Source organism: Diceros bicornis, chromosome 22 (genome assembly GCF_020826845.1).
Source record: "Diceros bicornis minor isolate mBicDic1 chromosome 22, mDicBic1.mat.cur, whole genome shotgun sequence".
Classification (NCBI taxonomy): Eukaryota; Metazoa; Chordata; class Mammalia; order Perissodactyla; family Rhinocerotidae; genus Diceros; species Diceros bicornis.
Genome location: NC_080761.1, coordinates 41,403,960 through 41,424,938, shown reverse-complemented (window position 1 = coordinate 41,424,938; position 20,979 = coordinate 41,403,960). Strand labels below are relative to the sequence as shown.

General features: G+C 42.4%; 1 long non-coding RNA gene across 1 annotated transcript; it reads right to left on the bottom strand.

The window, feature by feature from the left end:
• Positions 1–488: 488 nt before the first annotated feature.
• On the bottom strand, positions 489–20,612 carry LOC131420095 (uncharacterized). The gene is made up of 3 exons (XR_009223463.1): positions 20,419–20,612; positions 12,147–12,273; positions 489–1,637 (listed from the first exon to the last, which is right to left on the bottom strand). It is a non-coding gene; the product is annotated as an uncharacterized LOC131420095 (long non-coding RNA).
• Between the last annotated feature and the right edge of the window lie 367 nt (positions 20,613–20,979).

Genomic DNA, 20,979 nt, shown 5'->3' with positions numbered 1-20,979 from the left:
TTGTACCATTCGTTTTTTTTTTTAACAATAGCAAGTGTTACTTTAAAAAGAATCCCACAGGGGAGCATTGTGTCTTATGACACAGATCTCTGGAGAACATAGTTTCCTTGGTCAACACACTTCTTTATTGTGCTAAATATTATCTCTCTAAAAATTGACATATTAGACTTTAATTTAGCAAAAACAAAACATTTAGATTTTTGCCCAAAATCATTAATATATATACTTCATTTGACAAATTACCCATGACTTGATATAATCTTTGAGTGAGTTCATTCTGTTTCCTTATAGTAATATAAAAAGCTTTCTGGCTTAACATATCCTTAATATAATATAGATGTGTCAGCTATATCTGTTTCTTGTTAAAATAGTGGCCAACAAAATTATATAAATATATATATTTTTTCTTTTTTTGTGAGTAAGATCAGCACTGAGTTAACATCCGATGCCAATCCTCTTTTTTTTGGTTGAGGAAGATTGGCCCTGAGCCAACATCTGTGCCCATCTTTCTCTACTTTACATGGGATGCTGCCACAGCATAGCTCTACAAGCAGTGTGTCAGTGTGCGCCCGGGATCCGAACCGGCGAACCCCGGGCCGCTTGCGCCACTGGGCCGGCCCCATATTTAAATATATTTTATTTTTATGTTTCTGGCATCTTCATTCCTCCCTCCTTCATCGTGTCACTTCCGCACAAAAGCATCTTGGTGATTTCATAGTACAAGAGAGCTGATGTCCCCTAACTCTAAGAGAAGTTAGCAATTTACACAGAAAACTGTTTCAGAAATGATTTAAGTTCGTCAGTCACAATTCTGTTCTCTGTTTTATTGACATATAACGGCTATAGATGGGCTCTCCAGAAAACTCCAGTGAAGGCTTTACTAGGATTGAAGTGGACACACACCATGAAAACCAGGAGAAGAAAAGTTCATGCCAGGTCAATGATTAACAGTCCCAGGTTAATAAACTGATAAGATTTGGGATGAGAAAGAATAATAGTAGCATGAATGCATTTTTGGCCAACTTGAGTAGGGCAAGGGGAATGGTGGCCTGAGAGAGGAAAGGTATGACAAGTATTACAGCTGGCAGGTGGGTGATCAAAGGTCCACTTAAACCACCAAAGACCTGTGGGCAGTCTCCACCACCCCGAAGTAGGTGTTTTTTTAGTCACTAAATTGGCATCCTCTGATGTATTTCTTTCTCCTCTTGGGAAAAAAAAAGTCCTGATGTTCACCACCTCCAGCCCCTTTCATTCTTCAGAATGCTGCTGTTTAAACTTGAGGAGCACTTTATAATAATTTTTAATTGGTTGTGCATTTTACAACCTGCGCAGGGAAACTGACGCACAGTCGGAGACTTTCCTACGCAGTAAGCGTTGCATCTTAATGGCACATTTCAGTACAGAACCTTGAGTGTAATCACAGTTTCATGGTGAACTTTGGTTTCATCAGGTGAAGACTGAATTTGAGCATTGCAGTTTTTATTCAGTCACAAGTGGGTTACTTAATATTTGCTCTCATTTTACAGATTAGAAAAGTTGTTCAGTAAAAGGCTCTCATTTGCCTCTCACACAGTTGTTGCCAGAAAATGAGAAACCCAATTACATCTTGAATATTCCTTGCTGCCGCAACAATAGACCTAAAACAATAGCGGGTTAAAATAAAAATAGAATTAAGAAAAAAATGCAATGCTAATTGTACACAGAATGCTTATAACCCATTTGTTTCACACGTCACCAGAGCAGCTAGACGTTTATTTAACAAACAGTTGTTGAATACCTGGCCTTTCGATTACTTTTCCTCCTGATTTATAGTTAATAAATTATTTGGATACTATGTATCCTGTGTTCCAGGCACTTTATATATCACATTTAAGCTTTCCTTTGGCTTGTATTCCCCTCCTAACGGCCTTTCTCCTTCTTGTAGCTCACATTTTGCCTCTGACTTCTACTCCTTTCCTCTATTATTTACTCTGCCCTCGTTATTTTTCTCTCGTTTTATCACTCTGTCCTTGGAAAACTTTTTCTGTTTTTTCTGTGACATCCCCCACTTTTTCCTCTTTGCCTGCCTTCTGTGTATGTTGATCAATGTGAAGAAAATTCAGAGAAAAGTCACAAATAGGTTTTCTTAAAATACTTTTAGGTTCTAATTACCACCAACAATGTATGAGTTTTTGGTGCTCTTATCCTCACAGTTTTAAAAATTTTAGCTATTCTGGTGGGTGTGTGGTGGTGTCTCATTGGGTTTTGGGTTGCATCTCCCTGATCACCAATGATGTTGAGCACCTTTTCCTGTGCCACTGGCCACTCATCTTCTTTGGTGAAGTGTCTGTCCAAATCTTTTGCCCGTTTTTTAAATGAATTGTTTGTCTTTTTGTTATTGAGTTGTAGGAATTCCTTATATTTTCTGAATACCAGACCTTTATCTGATATATGCTTTGTTAATATTTTCCCCATTGTGTGTCTTCCTTCTTCATTTCCTTAAGGCTGACATTTGATGGCCAGAAGTTTTTAATTGTGATGAAGTCTACTTTATCAATTTTTCTTTTGTGGTCATTGCTGTCTAAGAAACCTTTGCCTAATCCCAAGTCATGCAGACATTTTCATATGTTTTCCTCTAAAAGTTTTTTTTTAATTTTTTTGTGAGGAAGATCAGCCCTGAGCTAACATCCATGCTAATCCTCCTCTTTTTGCTGAGGAAGACTGGCTCTGAGCTAACATCTATTGCCAATCCTCCTCCTTTTTCTCCCCAAAGCCCCAGTAGATAGTTGTATATCACAGTTGCACATCCTTCTAGCTGCTGTATGTGGGACGCGGCCCCAGCATGGCTGGAGAAGCGGTACATCGGTGCGTGCCCGGGATCCGAACCTGGGCCGCCAGCAGCGGAGCCCACGCACTCAACCGCTAAGCCACAGGGCCGGCCCTCCTCTAAAAGTTTTATAGCTTTAGCTTTTACATTTAGGTTTGTGATCCATCTCAAAATAATTTTTGTATATGTTGTGAGCTAAGGGTTAGCATTCATTTTTTTCCATATGAATATTTAGTTATTTCAGCATAATTTATTGAAATAACTTTCCTTTACTCATTGGATTGCTTTGGTGCCTCTTCTGAAAATCAAAAGGCCATATAAGATGGGTGGTTTGCATTTTTAAATCATGTTTTTGTTATTGATTTTTCATTTTATCGTGTTGTGATCTGAGGATCTGGTTTATATATTCAGTTTTTATTTTTGGACACGTTTTTGGCTTAGTACATTATCAGTTTTATTAAATAATCCTCGTGTGCTTACAAAGTATGGTTTTCCTCTAATTGTTAGTTGCAGAGTTCTCTATCAATCATTTGAGGAAATGTTTTGTGTTGTACAAATTTCATACTCTTAAAAAAAAGTTTTTTTTTGGCTTGAGTTCTCATTTTTTGAGATATTTGTTACAATCTCCTAGCTTGGCGTGCTTGTGGGATGGCAAGGAGACCAGTGTGTGGTTCAAACGCAGTAAGAAGGAGAGGAGTAGGAGTTGAGATCAAAGAAGAAATGGGGCCAGATCACATCTTAAAGGCTTTGGATTTGGCTATGTGCGAGTTGAGCCATCCTTGAAGGGTTGCAAGCAGAGGATTCCACTGCTACTGTGTGGAGAATAGAATAGGGGTGTGTGGGGGTGGGGTTCTGTAAGAGACTACTGTAGAAGGCCAGGCAAGAGAAGGTGACAGTTTGGACCGGGTGGTATAGAAGGAAGAGGTGAGAAGGGTCTGGATTCTGGAAATATTTAGAAGCTAATGCCAACAGATTTTGTTAATAATTTAAATGTGGGGGTGTGAGAGAAAGAGAGGACTCAAGGATGACTCCAAGATTTTTGGCGTGAACTACTGGAAGAATGGAGTTACTGATTACTAAGGGGGGATATATGTATATATCTGTGAGCTCCTTACAGGCATAGCCAGTATCTTCTGTTTCTTTGCCACCTCTCAATAGTGCCTTCATGATCAGCATGCCAACAAATATAATAAGGTTAATAGCTAATATATATCTAGTATTTATGTGCCAGGCACGGTACCACTAATGTAAATGTAAACTTAATCCTTCAGTGTACGTTCATATTTAATCATTTAATCCTTACACAAACCTAGGTGATAGGTCCTATTTTTATCCCCATTTATAATAGGGACACTGAGCCCTACAAAAGTTAAATAACTTGTTCAGGTTTGCATAACTAGGAAAAAGGAGAGCTGGGATTCTTTTTTTGTTTTTGTAAGTTTTCTCCTGATGTAGCTCCTTACTTTTTCTTTAAAAATCATTGTTTTAATTTTTGAACAGGTGACAGTCACATAGTTTAAAACTGAAAAAACAAGTTTCTCTTTCAACCTTTTTTCTCAGCCATCCACTTCCCCTCCGACAGGCAACCAGTCTCATTAGTTTCTTGAATATTCTTCCAGAGATACTGTATTTCCTGAACAAGCAGATATAAAATAGAAAATATTTTCTGCTTTTTTGTTTTTTCACAAAGGGTAACATACTTTATACATTGCTCTGTACCTTGTTTTTCCACTTGGATAACTTGCCACACAGTTATACCATAATTTATTTAATTAGTCTCCTATTGGTGGACACTTAGTATATTTCTAGTCATTTGTTATTATAAACATTAGTGCTGCAATGAATTACTTTGTACATATACCATTTGTAAAGGTGAAAGCTGGTATTATAACCGAGATCTGCCTGATCTTAATGCTACTTGATTTCCATGCCACACTGCCTCCGCATATGTTGTTGATTGATTATAGAGAGGATGATTCTTCTTAACTCCCCTCAATTTTATGAGAAGCCTTTTTGCCTTTACCCCGGTGACTCGCAGCTCCCAGCCCCAGGTATAGCCACTCCTGAACCCCTCTTAAATTCATAAACACTCGATCTCCTCAGGGGATCTTCTCTGGGAATCTCGTCCACACTTGCATGACCCTGATGACAGAGTCCAGAAAGGGGGAATAATAAACTCAGAGCACTTGAGAAAGGTTTTCTTTGCTTATTGGTTTAACGTAAATGTACTTTGGGAAGTAACCCAGAGGGTGAGTGTCTAGGGCAAATGGAAAACCTTTTCTAAAGTGAGATGATGATCTGACTCCTGCAAAGACTGATTGCACACCAGTATCTTGAGCAATATATCACCTCATCATACGTGACACTTAACATTCATCATTTTTGTCTTGCGCAACTTTTCATTATGCATAGGACTAACTTTGTTCTAGATTTGAGTCATTTCCTGTTAAATCTTACATCCACTTTGTGGTGCTAAAAAGTTTACTGGTCTTGTGATAAGTGAATAATTTAGCAACTCTATCTAGCTTTGAACTTTGGTCTAGTTTGTGTTGGAAAAACACATACTCTTCTGTGAACTTTCACCTAGATATGTGATTCCCTGAAATTATTAATAGTACTGCAGATGGGCCTAATAATTCTTTTTAATCTATTGATATTTGAGATATCTAAATACTTCATAAACATTATATCGTATACATTTAAAGTTAAAACCATCTTCCACCTCAGCCATAGAAAACAGCACTTACTTATCTTTTTCATCCTCTCGTAATAGTAATAATTAATACTTATTGAGCCCTTACTACATGCTAGGTATTGTTGTAAGACCTTTAGGTAATAGTCACAAGAGGTAGGTTCTATTATTATTATTATCCCCACTTTATAAGCGAGGACACTGAAGCGCAGAGAAGTTAAGTGATTTGTTTAGGTAATACCAGATAGCTATTAGATAGGGAAACTGGGGTTTGGACCCCCTGCAGTCTGACTTTGGAGCCCATACTGTTAACCACTATGCTGTGAACTTGTTAGGACCCAAAGCCCTCCAACTGTCTTACTGCTACTGCCATTTCCCACCTGCCCTTCTTGTTTTTCTGTCCTACCCATCACCACCTCTACCCTCTACCATCTTAGCCAAACACTGGCAAAGCTGAGTTGGGCAACTAGCTGTTAGAACACAGTAATCCAATTTAATGATGTGCCAGAAGGTCATGATTCTTTGACTGGGAAATTGTAATATTACCAATGGCTCTGTAATAGTTGAGAATATTTCAATGAGTACCATTATTCCTTGAGTAAAGGCCAAAATGCTGGTAAGGGAAGTCAATCCACTTCTTGGGATAGGTTTGTGATCCAGGCAGGGTTCAAGAATCACCCATGACCTTCCAAGTGAGGAAGGTGTTGACCAGCTTTAGACTGAAGCACACTGTTTTCTTACCCCTGGCTTCCTAGAGATTTCAAACTTCAGAGTTTCCATGGGAGCCAGACAAAACTAACCTTTCTTCTTTTCAAAATAGCTGTCCTTCCTGAATATTTCTTGAATCCTCTATTGAACTCTCTCCAATCCATCCTCCACATAGCTGCCAGAGACCACATAATCCCAGTGTAAACTCCTCCAAGGACTCCCCAGCATCACTTTCAGAATACAGTTTAAATTTCTGAGCTTATCACACCAAGCCTTGATGATCTGGTCTCTGCCTCTTTGTCTGCCACTCCCTCACATATACCCTTCATTTCACTCCTTTCAGCAACTGCAGTGGCTCACCTTTGTTCTAGTTCCGCCCTTTAGCATGCTTTTCAAGGATCTCTTCTAGCCTCATCTCCTACCATCTTCCAATATGTACTTTCTGTCCCAGCCTCGTGGTTCCCTTCCCTATTCCTCACTTGTTCTTAAAGGCCCTGGTCCAAAGCCACCTCCTTTATGAGAGCTTCCTTGCAACCACCTCCCGCCCCACCCCCAGTTTGAATGAGCTGCTGTCTTCAGATATGTCCTCAAGGCTTGATTCTGTTTAGATCACACTGCATCTTCAGTGTAGTGCATTTAGTTGGTTACAATCTTTTCTCCTCCAACAGGTTGTAGGCTGGTGGAGGTTGGTGACTGACACTGTATCTATTTCATTTCTGTATCCCTTTGCAGTTTCTACTAAAGTACCTGGCACATGGATAGTGTTCATTGGAAATGCCCTGAATAGTCTATTTCTTATGAATAAAAGAAATGCCAGGCAACATTTGCCAAATCGTTTCTTTATGAGTTAAGTCAAAGTAACAGGTGGTGCTGCTCTCTTCACTTTAAAAAATGAAGTTATATATTTCAGGTGTGACTGAAAAACTCTAGAATGGCACCGTCCAATATGGTAACCATAGCTACATGTGACTATTTAAATTTAAATTAATTAAAAATAAATAGGGGCCGGCCTGGTGCCGTAGTGATTAAGTTCACTGCTCTGCTTTGGTGGCCTAGGGTTCATGGGTTCAGATTCCAGGCGCAGACCTACACACTGTTCGTCAAGCCATGCTGTGGCAGTGTCCCACATACAAAATGGAGGAAGACTGGCACAGCTGTTAGCTGAGGGACAATCTTCTTCAAGCAAAAAGAGAAAGATTGGCAACAGATGTTAGCTCAGGGCCAATCTTCCTCACCAAAAAAAAAAACCAAAAAAACTAGCATTTCCTTAAAAAATAAATAAATAAATAAAATTTAAACTTCCATTCCTTAGTCACATTATCCACCTCTCAAGTGCTCAATAGCCTCATGTGGCTAGTGTATGGTTAGCACAGCTATAGAACATTTCTATCACTCTGGAAAGTTCTGTTGGACAGTATTGATCTAGAAAGATCACTGGTACAGATCAGTGGAGTTCAAATAGAGTTTATATACCATTAGGAAACTATTCTTTTGAGCACATTAGGATAACACTGATAATATCATCTTGGAGTATATCTGTTATTGCTTTATCTTTGGAATATTCAACACTGGGTCAGTGACTCAGGCTTACAGTAGAGAAAGAAGAAAAAAAAGGAAACTGTTAGTAAAACATAGGTGTTAGAAAATTGCTTTGAGGGGCTGGCCCGGTGGCATAGTGGTTAAGTTTGCACGATCCACTTCGGTGGCTCGGGTTTCGCAGGTTCGGATACCGGGCACAGACCTATGTACCATTTATCAAGCCATGCTGTGGCAGACATCCCACATGTAAAGTAGAGGAAGAGGAGCATGGATGTTAGCCCAGGGCCAATCTTTCTTAGCAAAAAGAGGAGTATTGGCAACGGATGTTAGCTCAGGGCTAATCTTCCTCACCCCCCCCCAAAAAAAAGAAAGGAAAATTGCTTTGAGGAAAACCTCAGCAATCAGAATGCTGTATCTTAAAAGTTATGGAAGGGGCCAGCCCAGTGGCACAAGCGGTTAAGTGCACGTGCTCCGCTGCGGTGGCCCGGGGTTCGCTGGTTCGGATCCCGGGCGCGCACCGACGCACTGCTTGGCAAGCCATGCTGTGGCGGCGTCCCATATAAAGTGGAGGAAGATGGGCACAGATGTTAGCCCAGGGCCGTCTTCCTCAGCAAAAAAAGAGGAGGATTGGCGGATGTTAGCACAGGGCTGATCTCCTCACAAAAAAAAAAAAAAAAAAAGTTATGGAAGATTGTTAAAAACAAATCTCTGTAGGCCTTTTCCAAGATACACTTGGATATACCTTTCTGTAAAGGGCCACTTTCCAAGTGAACAAAAAGATATACAGAGTAAAACAGATTTTATTTATTTATTTATTTTTTTGTGAGGAGATCAGCCCTGTGCTAACATCTGCCAATCCTCCTCTTTTTTTGCTGAGGAAGGCTGGCCCTGGGCTAACATCCATGCCCATCTTCCTCCACTTTATATGGGATGCCACCACAGCATGGCTTGCCAAGCAGTGCATCGGTGCGCGCCCGGGATCCAAACCGGAGAACCCCGGGCCACTGCAGCGGAGCGCGCACACTCAACCACTTGCGCCACCGGACCAGCCCCAGATTTTATTTCTTTTTTATCTTAGAAATCTGGTCCCACCAAAAAACCAAAGAACTCTTTCAATCAGGAGGTAAAGTAAGTCAATAAAAACAATTACAGAGGTGTGCTCAGATAAAATTATTTCTTATAAACCAGAAATACAGGCAACCCTGGACTTCCAGTTTGCTCTGAGCTCCTTCTGTCTGTCATGTTCAGTCCCTGAAGGAGAAGAGAAAGTAAGAGGTTGTCTGCAGACAGGGCATGTAAAGGCTGTAATGGTAAAAGGATGTTCATTCATTTGAGTTGTATGGTAATTTTCCTGACACGTATGTCAACTTAAAAAGTAGGTTATGCCTTTAAGTAAGAGAAGGAATTTACCATATGCTTCCAGACACCTGCAAAGCACAGTATTATGTGCATTTCTTCTTAGAAAAGAGTTTGCATTTTAAGCATAAGTATTAATGGCCTCAAAAATATGCTTTGGAGGGGCCGGCCCCGTGGCCTAGTGAAGTTTGATGCACTCCACTTTGGCGGCCTGGGTTTGGTTCCTGGGTGCAGACCTACACCACTTGTCGGCGGCCATGCTGTGGTGGCGACCCACATACAAAATAGAGGAAGATTGGCATGGTTGTTAGCTCAGGGCGAATCTTCCTCAACAACAAAAAAATAAAATAAATAAATAAAAATTACTGCTTTGGAGACGGTAAAGAGAGATGTATATACGAACACTGTATCCAGTGGGAAGCAAGAGGATATATATCCTGGATCATTTGTCCTGGATTCCTAAAATGTGAACTTTTCAAGGCATTTGGAGGAGAGAGGAATCTTTCAGATTTTTCATCAAAAACTCTAGAAAGTCTTCCAGTGTGACATGATTTACTGTTACCAATGAGAGTTGGTACTTTTTTTTTTTTTTTTTAAAGATTTTATTTATTCATTTTTTTCCCCCCAAAGCCCCAGTAGATAGTTGCATGTCATAGGTTCACATCCTTCTAGTTGCTGTACGCGGGACTCGGCCTCGGGTTGGACGGAGAAGTGGTGGCTCGGGGCGCGCCCGGGATCCGAACCCGGGCCGCCAGCATCAGAGCGCACGCACTTAACCACCAAGCCACGGAGCCGGCCCGAGAGTTGGTACTTTTCCCAGTGATTTCTTCTGACACTTTCAGCCTGCTCCCTAAATGTAGGTATTCCTTAAAGTTTTCTCACACTCTCCTTTCTCTTCTTTCTGGAGTCTCTCCCTTGACCGTTAGCCATGTCACACAACTCCTAACTCCAATTATCCCCTCCAAGGTAATGACTCCTGAATCAACCTTCCCCACCTTGAGCTCTCTGTGTAGATAGGGCAATGGGTGCAGGCCCATGCAGCTGCTCTAAGGACCATACTTTGAGTAGCAGGGCTCTAGGTGAGGGGTTGGCAAACCTTTTCTGTAAAGGGCCAGATAGTCTCTGTCCCAGTTACTCAACTCTGTCGTTGTAATATGAAAGCAGCCACAGACAATCTGTAATCGAATGGGCATGGCTGTGTTCCAACAGGATTTTATTTTCAAAAACAAGAGGCAGGCAGGATTTGGTTATAGTTTGCTGATCACTGTTAATCACTGATTTTCAATCAGGAAGTCCCTTCAGAATCCACTTGGAGAGAAAGAAGGGAATGAGAGGGAGGGAGGAACTGAGTACCTTCCTCCCACTTGCAGCAATCAGAGCAACTTAACTCTGATCCATTTTGTTTACAGAGCTGAGTGAGAGATCATCTGCACAAAGAGTTTCATGCCAAAAGGTTTGAAAGCCACCTGTCTACATGTTCTCTGAGGTTCATTCTAGGTATGAATCTGTTACCTGCCTCTATCTAGTCACTGTCTGTTTGGATCCATCTTATCTGCCAAAGCAACATAATGCCCACCTCTGACCATATCGCTTCTCAAACCAGTGATTTCCATGTGCCATTCCCAACCTACTTCTTTAATCTCCTCCTACGGGCCTCTAACGTGCCTTCAAGATCAGCCACACAGGCTCTATGTAGGACACTCCTCAAAGACGCTTTTCCTTCTTTTTGCATGTTCTCCCCTTGCCTGGATGCCCTCTCCCTCCCACACTACCCTTGCACTTGGCAATCCTGAAATGCTGCTTGCCTTGTGGAAGCATCTATAATTTTACCACCTAGAAGCAGTCTCCTCTGTGTTCCTGTGTACTTTGTTCGTGGGGCTTTTATGTGCCCAGGTCCTAGCTCCCCTGCTGGATTAATGTTCCTTAAGGGCATGAGTCACATTTTACGGATCCTTCTACCCAGCATGGGCACAGCTCAGTACCAGATCCATAGCAGCTATCTGAGATCTTTATTTGGATCAAAACAGGGTGTGCCCTGGCAGAATGCATCCTACCTGCCCAAACACTTCTTTACCTGCATGCCGTCTTCTCATTTCTTCCTCCCCCACTGCCTGGAGAAGACCAGCTACAATGCACAGGTGTTTCCCATCGTTCTTTGATGATAAGAGTACCTGATTGATGCTTGGAGGCTGAGAGAACAAGATCCAGGTAAGCAAGCAGTGAAAGGGACATGAGAAAGGGACTGAGAGGGGAGACAAGTCCAGAAGCCTTGGGTGCCTTGCACACGTAAGGCCTCTGGCCCAGGTGGGCAAGGTCTAGGCTGGGGCAACTGCCAGGATTTGGAGAGACTCTTTCCTGTGGTGGGAAGAGAGCACCAGGCTTTGAAACAGGACACACTTGTGCTTAAAATTTACAGCTTCTTAACTTTGGGTGGATTTCTAACCTTCTGAGCCTCACCTGTATATGAAGCATAAAAGTATCTTTTGAAATGTTCTGAGGGTTATAAATATTGTCTCTGGTACAGAGTAGGATTCAACAAGTGGTATTATAGGTTGTGAAGGAGAGTGAAGAAGCAAAGGCGATAACAAAAAAAAAAAGGAAAAGGCAGTTCTTAAGATAAATGTCATTGGGCCAGCCCCGTGGCTTAGTGGTTGGGTGCGCGCACTCTGCTACTAGCGGCCTGGGTTTGGATCCCGGGCGCGCACCGACGCACCGCTTCTCCGGCCATGCTGAGGCCGCATCCCACATACAGCAACTAGAAGGATGTGCAACTATGACGTACAACTATCTACTGGGGCTTTGGGGCAAAAAAAAAAAAAAAGGAGGAGGATTGGCAATAGATGTTAGCTCAGAGCCGGTCTTCCTCAGCAAAAAGAGGAGGATTAGCATGGATGTTAGCTCAGGGCTGATCTTCCTCACAAAAAAAAGAGATAAATGTCATTTTTTTTTCCCCCACCCAGGATTTATGCAGCAAATCAGATTTGCCTCCTTTTTAACCATGGCTGAAGTGAGAGGGTAGTGGTCTGGCATGTGCATAGGAATCACCTGGAGATCTGTTCAAATGCAGATTTTCATTCAGCGGGTCTGGGTGGGCCTGAGCTTGGACATTTATGATGTCATGCAGCTGGTCCGTTAACCACGCTGTGCGTAGGAAGGTGGTTGTCCATGTAGGCTGTTGAGATAAAGATAGATAGATGAGTCTGCTGGGCTGTCACCCAGGAGGACGTCAGCTAAGGGAGGTTAAAGTCTGTCGGGGAGAGCAGCACCATGTGGGATGATGGGGCCAAAGGGCAGGGAAATTATAAGTTGGTTCTCTGGGGCTTAACTGCAGACCATATTCAGACACAAGAAACTTGATTTAAACTCTTCTCAGGGAACTTTAATCTCTTTGGACTTCGCTTGAAATGCTAGAATAGGAAAGGGGTAAATGAGAGGCAAGATAGCATAACGAGGCTTTTGCAACAAACCATTAACACTTTTATCTCCTAGCAAAGTAGTATGATGAGTTGGAAAAAGCTCCAACACACAGTGTCAGCTGAGTGACTTTAAACTACCTAAACCATCTGACTCAATTTCCCCAGCAATAAAATGGGAATAATAGGGGCCGGCCCCATGGTGCAGCAGTTAAGTGTGCATGCTCTGCTGCTGGTGGCCCGGGTTCGGATCCCGGGCACGCACTGATGCACCACCTTGTCAGGCCACGCTGTGGCGGCCTCCCATATAAAGTGGAGGAAGATGGGCACAGATGTTAGCCCAGGGCCAGTCTTCCTCAGCAAAAAGAGGAGGGTTGGCATGGATGTTAGCTCAGAGCTGATATTCCTCATAAAATAAAAAAAAAAAATGGGACAACTAAAGCAAATATAGCAGGTTATTAACTGTAGAATTTAGGTGGTGGGTATATGGGTGTTCACTGGACAATTCTTTCAACTTCCCTTTATGTTTGAAAATCTTCATAATAAAGTGTTGAAAAAATTATGCTTCCTAACTCTGAGGTTTCCGTAAGGTAGAAATGAGATAAATTAGAACACAGTAGATGTATCTAAATAAGATTATCCTCATTTGTTATGGTGGATACTCTCCGAGGGACTTCCTCTTGGCAGTTTTAGAAATTATTTTGTAAGCATAAATATATATAAAATATCTCTGGAAGGATAGACAAGAAAATAATAACTTTGGTTGCCTCCAGGGAAGGGGAACTTTGTGGCTGGAGGACAAGAATGGAAGGGTGACTTGTCACTGAATTCTCTTTTGCAAGTTTTGAATATCAGATCATATGTATGTATTCAAAAATAAGTAAAATAAAAAAAGAACATAGAGCTCTCAAAATCTAATCACCTGCCTCTTTTCCAAGCAGTATAGTAAGTGCTGAGTTGCAGAACTTGCTGTGCATGGCTCTCGGTTAGCAAAGAAGTCAACGTCCAGCTTCATGAAGTGGGGCATCGTGGGGCTGTACCAACCCATTGGCAGCAGCTGGCTCTGTCTATTTGAGGACGTTTTTAGCTATGAGCCAAAGGACTGCATTTTTCATTCTTGCTTTCCAGACAGGCCTGGACTCAGGAAGTCACTAGGTTGGGTAGTCCAGAGGAATGAGGGGTTCAGAGGCAGACTGGAGGTCTGGTAGACCCCACTGCTGCAGGCCTGCATTAAAGGAGGCAGAGAGAGAGTGAAGAACCACACCTCAGGACTGGAGCATAGTCCTGTGTAAATAATAGTTTACATATTCCATACTTTACAGCTTACAAAGTGTTCATAAACATTGCCTCCTCTGAGCTACACAACTGCCCTAGGAGGTAAGTCGGCATGGATTTTGTCCTGTTTTATTGAAAAAAAAACTAAGTGTGGGGCCATGAGATATGCCTCTCAGATATCCTTCCAACCTCGGGAAGCAATTGACTGAGAGCCTGTGCTGCGTTCTGAAATCCACTGATGTGTTTTGAGCTGAGGCCATGCTACCCACAGGCTGCTCCCAGCCGGTGGTGGAGTACAGCAGGAATATTAAGGCAGGCTCATTCTCTGGAGACATGGCACTACTCCGAGGGCTTGAGTGCTCCCCAACTGCCTTGTTGAGCTTTCCTTAGAGTACACTGCAGTCTAACATGTTTCTCCGCAACCGTCCTTCCTTCCATCTTCACTCTTCTTCACTTCACAGGTGAGGCCTGCCTCACAATCTGATGGCTTTCCCAGCCTCTCCTGGCTCCCTCCCATTTTCTCTTATATACATTGCCTGCAAGTTTAATACTGTTTTGGCATCAAGCATAGATCTGGGTGAGTCCAGGCTGTGCTTCTAATCAATGCACTATATTGTCTTTCTTTTTTTTGTGTGTGAGGAAGATCAACCCTGAGCTAACATCCAATGCCAATTCTCCTCTTTTTTGCTGAGGAAGACTAGCCCTGGACTAACATTGTGCCCATCTTCCTCTACTTTACACGTGGGACATCTGCCACAGCATGGCTTGACAAGCGGTGCATAGGTCTGCTCCCAGGATCCCAACCTGCGAACCCCGGGCTGCCGAAGTGGAGCGCGGGCACTTAACCGCTGCGCCACTGGGCTGGCCTTGTCTTTCTTTTCATGAAATTCATTTCAGCTTGAGTCGCTAGATGGGTGTATCCTTTTTCCTGTCAGCTTGCTGTTAGGAAAGTATTAACAGTGTTAATACTTTATTTTTAAAAATATTTATGTAAATATGATTACGTCTGGCATATTACATAGGCATATAAATGAAGATTATTTTGTCTTGTTGAAAATGTAATTGTGCTTTATTAAACTGTGTAAACTTATGAGATTCAGTTTCACAGTTTTCTGTTTAGTTGACATGTAGACTTTGAGGTTTCTTTTGTTCTTTGTTTAATAATTTGTCCTTTACCATTCTCCATCTCCACTTTTCATTGTCCTTATTAATGCTCTAGGGTTTGTAATTATGCTGGCCGACCTAGAGATTCTAGGAATTTAAGCAGGCTGGAAGGACTATTTGCAGGTAGCCCTTTGGTCTGGGAGGGAATATCATAAACCCACAAATGCTAGTCTAAGGGGGAAGCTATTTAAGTCTGTTGAAATGGTGTCAACAGGAGAATGGGGATATTATAAGCTATGAATAGGACACCATTTAACATAAGGTGGAGAGGAGGCGGAGAAACCAGCAGGCTCTTGCTTCAAGGTTCTTCCTGGAATTGGCTGGCAGCAATCTGGTTGACTGCATGAGTTCCCAGGACTCCACCAGGAGTTCATTCTGAATAAACACAATGTTTTGTCAGAACAATTCGGTCTTCCTTTCTAAAGTGTGCTTTGCTGGGAAAGAAGCAGGAACCCCTCAGGGGCCAATATTCTAGGAGTGGTTGACCCTGAAGTGATGCATGGAAGGGCTACAGACTAAGGATGGTGGAGACGATTTTTGAAGCAACTCAACTAAGCTGAGTCTCGTGGAAGCCACTCTTGTAGACAGCAGACCACAGCATTATAATGCTTACCTCCTGCTCATATGTCCCTACAGAGACAGGAAGTGTGGCTGGAGGGTAGTAGGAGGGTGCCAAAACCAGAAAGTGAGAGTTTGAGCAGCAGTACTTGGTGAAGAAATGAAGAATGTCTTTAAGGAATTGTGTATGTAAGCAGACTGGTGATTAGCAGGAATCAGTACCTTATGTGCATGTGAGCACAGACACACACACACACACACACAGAGAGAGAGAGAGAGGAACAATATTACTTTGCCCCTTTACAATAGTCAGAATCTTCAGATAACTATATTTTGGGCTTTTCAAGAGCAGGGGTTGTTAGGGCTGGCCCTGTGGCTTAGCAGTTAAGTGCACGCGCTCCGCTGCTGGCGGCCCGTTTTGGATCCCGGGCGCGCACCGACACACCGCTTCTCCGGCCATGCTGAGGCCGCGTCCTGCATACAGCAACTAGAAGGATGTGCAGCTACGACATACAACTATCTACTGGGGCTTTGGGGGGAAAATAAATAAAATTAAAAAAAGAGCAGGGGTTGTGAATTTTCCCTCTGTTGCGTCCCAGTGTGCCCAGCACAGAGCTGCATGCATGGCAGGCCTCCTTTTTTTTTTTTTGTGAGGAAGATCAGCCCTGAGCTAACATCCATGCTAATCCTCCTCTTTGCTGAGGAAGACCGGCTCTGAGCTAACATCTATTGCCAATCCTCCTCTTTTTTTTTTTCCCCCAAAGCCCCAGTAGACAGTTGCATGTCACAGCTGCACATCCCTCTAGTTGCTGTATGTGGGATGCGGCCTCAGCATGGCCGGAGAAGCGGTGCGTTGGTGCGTGCCTGGGATCCGAACCCCGGGCCGCCAGTAGGGGAGCGCGCGCACCTAACCGCTAAGTCACGGGGCCGGCCCCTGGGCCTCCTTGAATATAGAGTATTATTCTTTTGGGCATCACAGAAAATGGGTTCTTGGTTCTCTGGCAATACGCACTATGCTAAATGATATGCATGCCAAGAGCACAAAAGATCCCCACCTTACCTCCAACATTCTTCCCCCACACGTTTTGAGGGCTCTGCCTAACAGTCCAGTTCTAACACACTTCTTTCACTAAGCATGAGGTTTGTGGTTGCCAACAGTCCATACTAGATTAAACCCCTATGGCCATTACTCATTTTCTGAGAGGTCTGAGGAATCAACTGTAAACAAAAGATATGGAGTGGGGAGTGGAGGTGGGCAAGGACCTGAAGGGGAAACTGTGCATTCTGACAGGTGAAGATAGTGCCTGCAGACCCAATGGAATGAGTCACAGGAACAGGAAGCCCTGGGTGCTTCTACTTTTTCCAAGATTTATATCTGCACAATTTCCTACCTATTCAGAGGATTGGTAAGGAGCTGCCAAGTCTTCTCAGGGACTCCCATAACTGCTTGGAGATTGCATTAGGGATTTTCCAAGGTAGGCAGGACTATCACAAAAAAAGTCTGGGACGAAGCTAATGATGGTAATATGTGATCTATTGCTAAGGGACATGCATACTGCTTTTTGTATATTAACCTTGTATCTTGCAATAACCCTTTGTATACTTGCTTATTAGATCCAGGAGTTCTTTTGTCCATTCCTTAGGTCTTTCTACATAGATTATCATGTCATCTGTGAACAAAGACAGTTTTATTTCTACCTTCTCAATCTGTATACCTCTTACTTCCTTTTCTTGCTTTTTTTTTTTGTGAGGAAGATCAGCCCTGAGCTAACATCTGCCAATCCTCCTCTTTTTTTGCTGAGGAAGACTGGCCCTGGGCTAACATCTGTGCCCATCTTCCTCCACTTTATGTGGGATGCCGCCACAGCATGGCCTGACAAGCAGTGCGGCGGTGCGCGCCCGGGATCCGAGCTCTAGCCGTCAGCAGCAGAACGCGTGCACTTAACCACTACGCCACTGGGCTGGCCCCCCTTTTCTTGTCTTATTGCATTAGCTAGAACTTCCAGGATGATGTTGAAAAGGAGTGGTGAGATCATCCTTGTCTTGTACCTGATCTTAGTGGGAAAGCTTCAACTTTCTCAAGTTTTTTTTTTTTTTGTGAGAAAGATCAGCCCTGAGCTAACATCCATGCTAATCCTCCTCTTTTTGCTGAGGAAGACTGGCTCTGTGCTAAATCTATTGCCAATCCTCCTCCCTTTTTTTTCCCCAAAGCCCCAGTAGATAGTTGTACGTCATAGTTGCACATCCTTCTAGTTGCTGTATGTGGGATGCGGCCTCAGCATGGCTGAAGAAGCGGTGCATCGGTGTGCGCCCAGATCTGAACTGGGGCCACCAGTAGCAGAGCGAGCACTTAACCGCGAAGCCATGGGGCCGGCCCCTCAAGTTTTTGTTTTTAAATTTTCTGTGTTGTGCTTTCTGCTTACAAAGGTAGAAATACAGCTCATTAAACATTTTCAAATGTTATAAGAAATATATAATATGAAAATAGAACTATTTTACAATCCCTGCCTGCCTACACCAAGATGGCCATTGCCAATTATTTATGTCTCTCAAGTTGGCATAGTTTGTGATTTTGAAGCAGGTTGTCTTAACACACAATATCTCTGACCAAAAAAAATTGCATCGCAAACTGAGGTTCCTTGGCAGTTTGGGGTATATGTACCAAGCTATGTGTATGTTTGTGTATAAAAGACAGACAGACAGATGGAATAAATCTGATGACATTGTGCCTATTCCTTTTCTGGGAAATGCTCTTTAGTTCTTGATTTTTATCTTTCATAGGAAATTGTGTTATGAATTAAGTAGCCAGATCATTTATTTAACGTGAATATGGTAAAAATTTTTTTAGTTCAGTCACAGAATGCCTTGATCAGAATTATCCAAACAATAAAAAATAAAAATAAATAAAAGCACTGGTTATGAGTTATGAGCCACATGTGTTCACCTGTTGGAGGGCTGTCAAGAACATGGCAGCCTAGGTGTGGTTTCTGCTCAAGGATCCCTAAAATTCTTATGAGCACAATAAGGGAAGGGGCCAGGTCTTAGATGTCTAGCAAGGATATCGTGAGTGGTGGCTTGAGGAGAATCCTTTATGCAAATGATTGTTTGGGAACCTGCAATCTAAACTTAAGACCCCCTCATGGAAATGAATCCGTGTGCCTTTGGAGATACAGCATCTGTCAAGCAGTTCCAGAGATAGGTGCTGGCAAGTTGGGGATGTGTGTTGCTTGGAAAAGGCAGGCATAGAGGCCTTGAAGGTGACTAGGAATGAGTCCTGAGATATGTTGCTGCCTCTGCTCAGTTAATGCTCCTACACCCACACCCACACTTTTTCAGAACATTTGAGAGACTGTGTCTGTGTTCATGAATTAGACTTGCAATTTTGAGACTCCCTAACTGGCCATCTCCAAGCAGCTGTGGGAGTTCCTGACTGAGGTACATGTGTAAAAGTTCTCAGATTTTCCAGAACAGGTGAGCTGCACCCAGTTACCAGTTTTCTGCTTGTTGCAGAAATCAAGTTGCTAGGTACAGTTTAGCAGTCATCAGTGACTCCTCTGGCTGGTTGTTTAGTTTTTGTGCATTAGGTACCATCTAATAAAAATTTTCATTAAAAAAAGACCTTTTTATTCTGTCACAAGTACATATATTCATTTTAGAGAACAGAGATATACAATAGGAAAGAAATGAGCTCTAACCCTCTTACCAAATGATTACTATCATTAACATTTTGGTATATTTCCCTCTGAAATCCCCATACTTTAATAAGCTTTCAATAAATAGATATTTTACAGTTATATGAGAAAGTTTTCCTTTCTCCTTTTATTTCAACTTAAGGATAGCTATGATGTTTCTTTCTTTTTTTTTCTTTGCAGAAATGCTTTATTATCTGTATTTTTCAAAAACATTTGATCATGAATTATTTTTTTTTAATCCTAATGGCAACCTTGGTGGTTTTAGATATCTGTATCCGTATCTTCTGGATAAAGACACTGAGGACTCTGATGTCTCTATGAAAATATGAAAATAGGGCCGGCCCCGTGGCTTAGCAATTGAGTGCACGCGCTCCGCTGCTGGCGGCCCGGGTTCGGATCCCGGGCGCGCACCAACGCGCCGCTTGTCCCGCCATGCTGGGGCCGCATCCCACATGCAGCAACTAGAAGGATGTGCAGCTATGACATACAACTATCTACTGGGGCTTTGGGGGGAAAAAAAAATTAAACAAAAAAAAGAAAATATGCATCCTGTTAACTACAGACTGAGAAGCAGATAAATTAGTTTGCTTTGGATATTTAAATACACATTCTGTCAAATGGCATTCTTTTTTACTTACATTTTTTGAGGAAGCTTATGTTTAAAAAAGAGCTTTAGGGGCTGGCCTGGTGGCACAGCGGTTAAGTGTGCCCACTCCACTCTGGCAGCCCGGGGTTCGCCGGTTCGGATCCTGGGCGCGCACCGACGCACCACTTGTCAAGCCATGCTGTGGCGGCGTCCCATATAAAGTGGAGGAAGATGGGCATGGATGTTAGCCCAGGGCCAGTCTTCCTCAGCAAAAAAGAGGAGGATTGACATTGGATGTTAGCTCAGGGCTGATCTCCCTCAAAAAAAAAAAGGGCTTTATATTTATCCACAGAGGGCCGGCCCCATGGCATAGCGGTTAAGTGCACGCACTCCACTACCAGCGGCCTGGGTTCGGAACCCCAGGCGCACACCGATGCACCGCTCGTCAGGCCATGCTGTGGTGGTGTTCCATATAAAGTGGAGGAAGATGGGCATGGATGTTAGCCCAGGGCTGTCTTCTTCAGCAAAAAAAAGAGGAGGATTGGCATGGATGTTAGCTCAGGGCTGATCTTCCTCACACACACAAAATATATATATATATATATATATATATATATATATACACCCACAGAGCAAAGTCCTTGGACCTTGATTAGTTGCTTCAGTTTGATCCTGAAATGGGCTACAACATTTCTATCCTCTAAATTCAAACCGGGTTGTTTCTGTATTCTCTTCTTGAGTGTTTGTAAGTCTTCTGTCTTCAGAGATATGTTCAAATAAAGAGTCACATTGCTTAGACTGGAGTCATGTGGGTCACTGGGTAAACAGCCAGCCTGGACACGCAATTGCAAAATACTTAATGTTCATGATATATTTAGTGAAAAAAGTAAACTACAGAATAATATTGATAATATAAACTTATTTTAATGAAAATATAAGATTAGATAGATACACTTAACATAGAAAAAATATAGGAATGCTATAATCCAAAATATCAACAGTGGTTATCTCTACGTGATAGAGTTATGGGTGATTATTATTATTTCATTCATGTCTATATTTAAAATTTTTTCTTCAATAAGCATATATTACATTTTTCATATATTATTTTTATAATCAAACAAAATGTTACTTTACGGTAAGATCTAGTCTTTATTGATCAAAAACAAAATGATACATCAGTGAAGAAA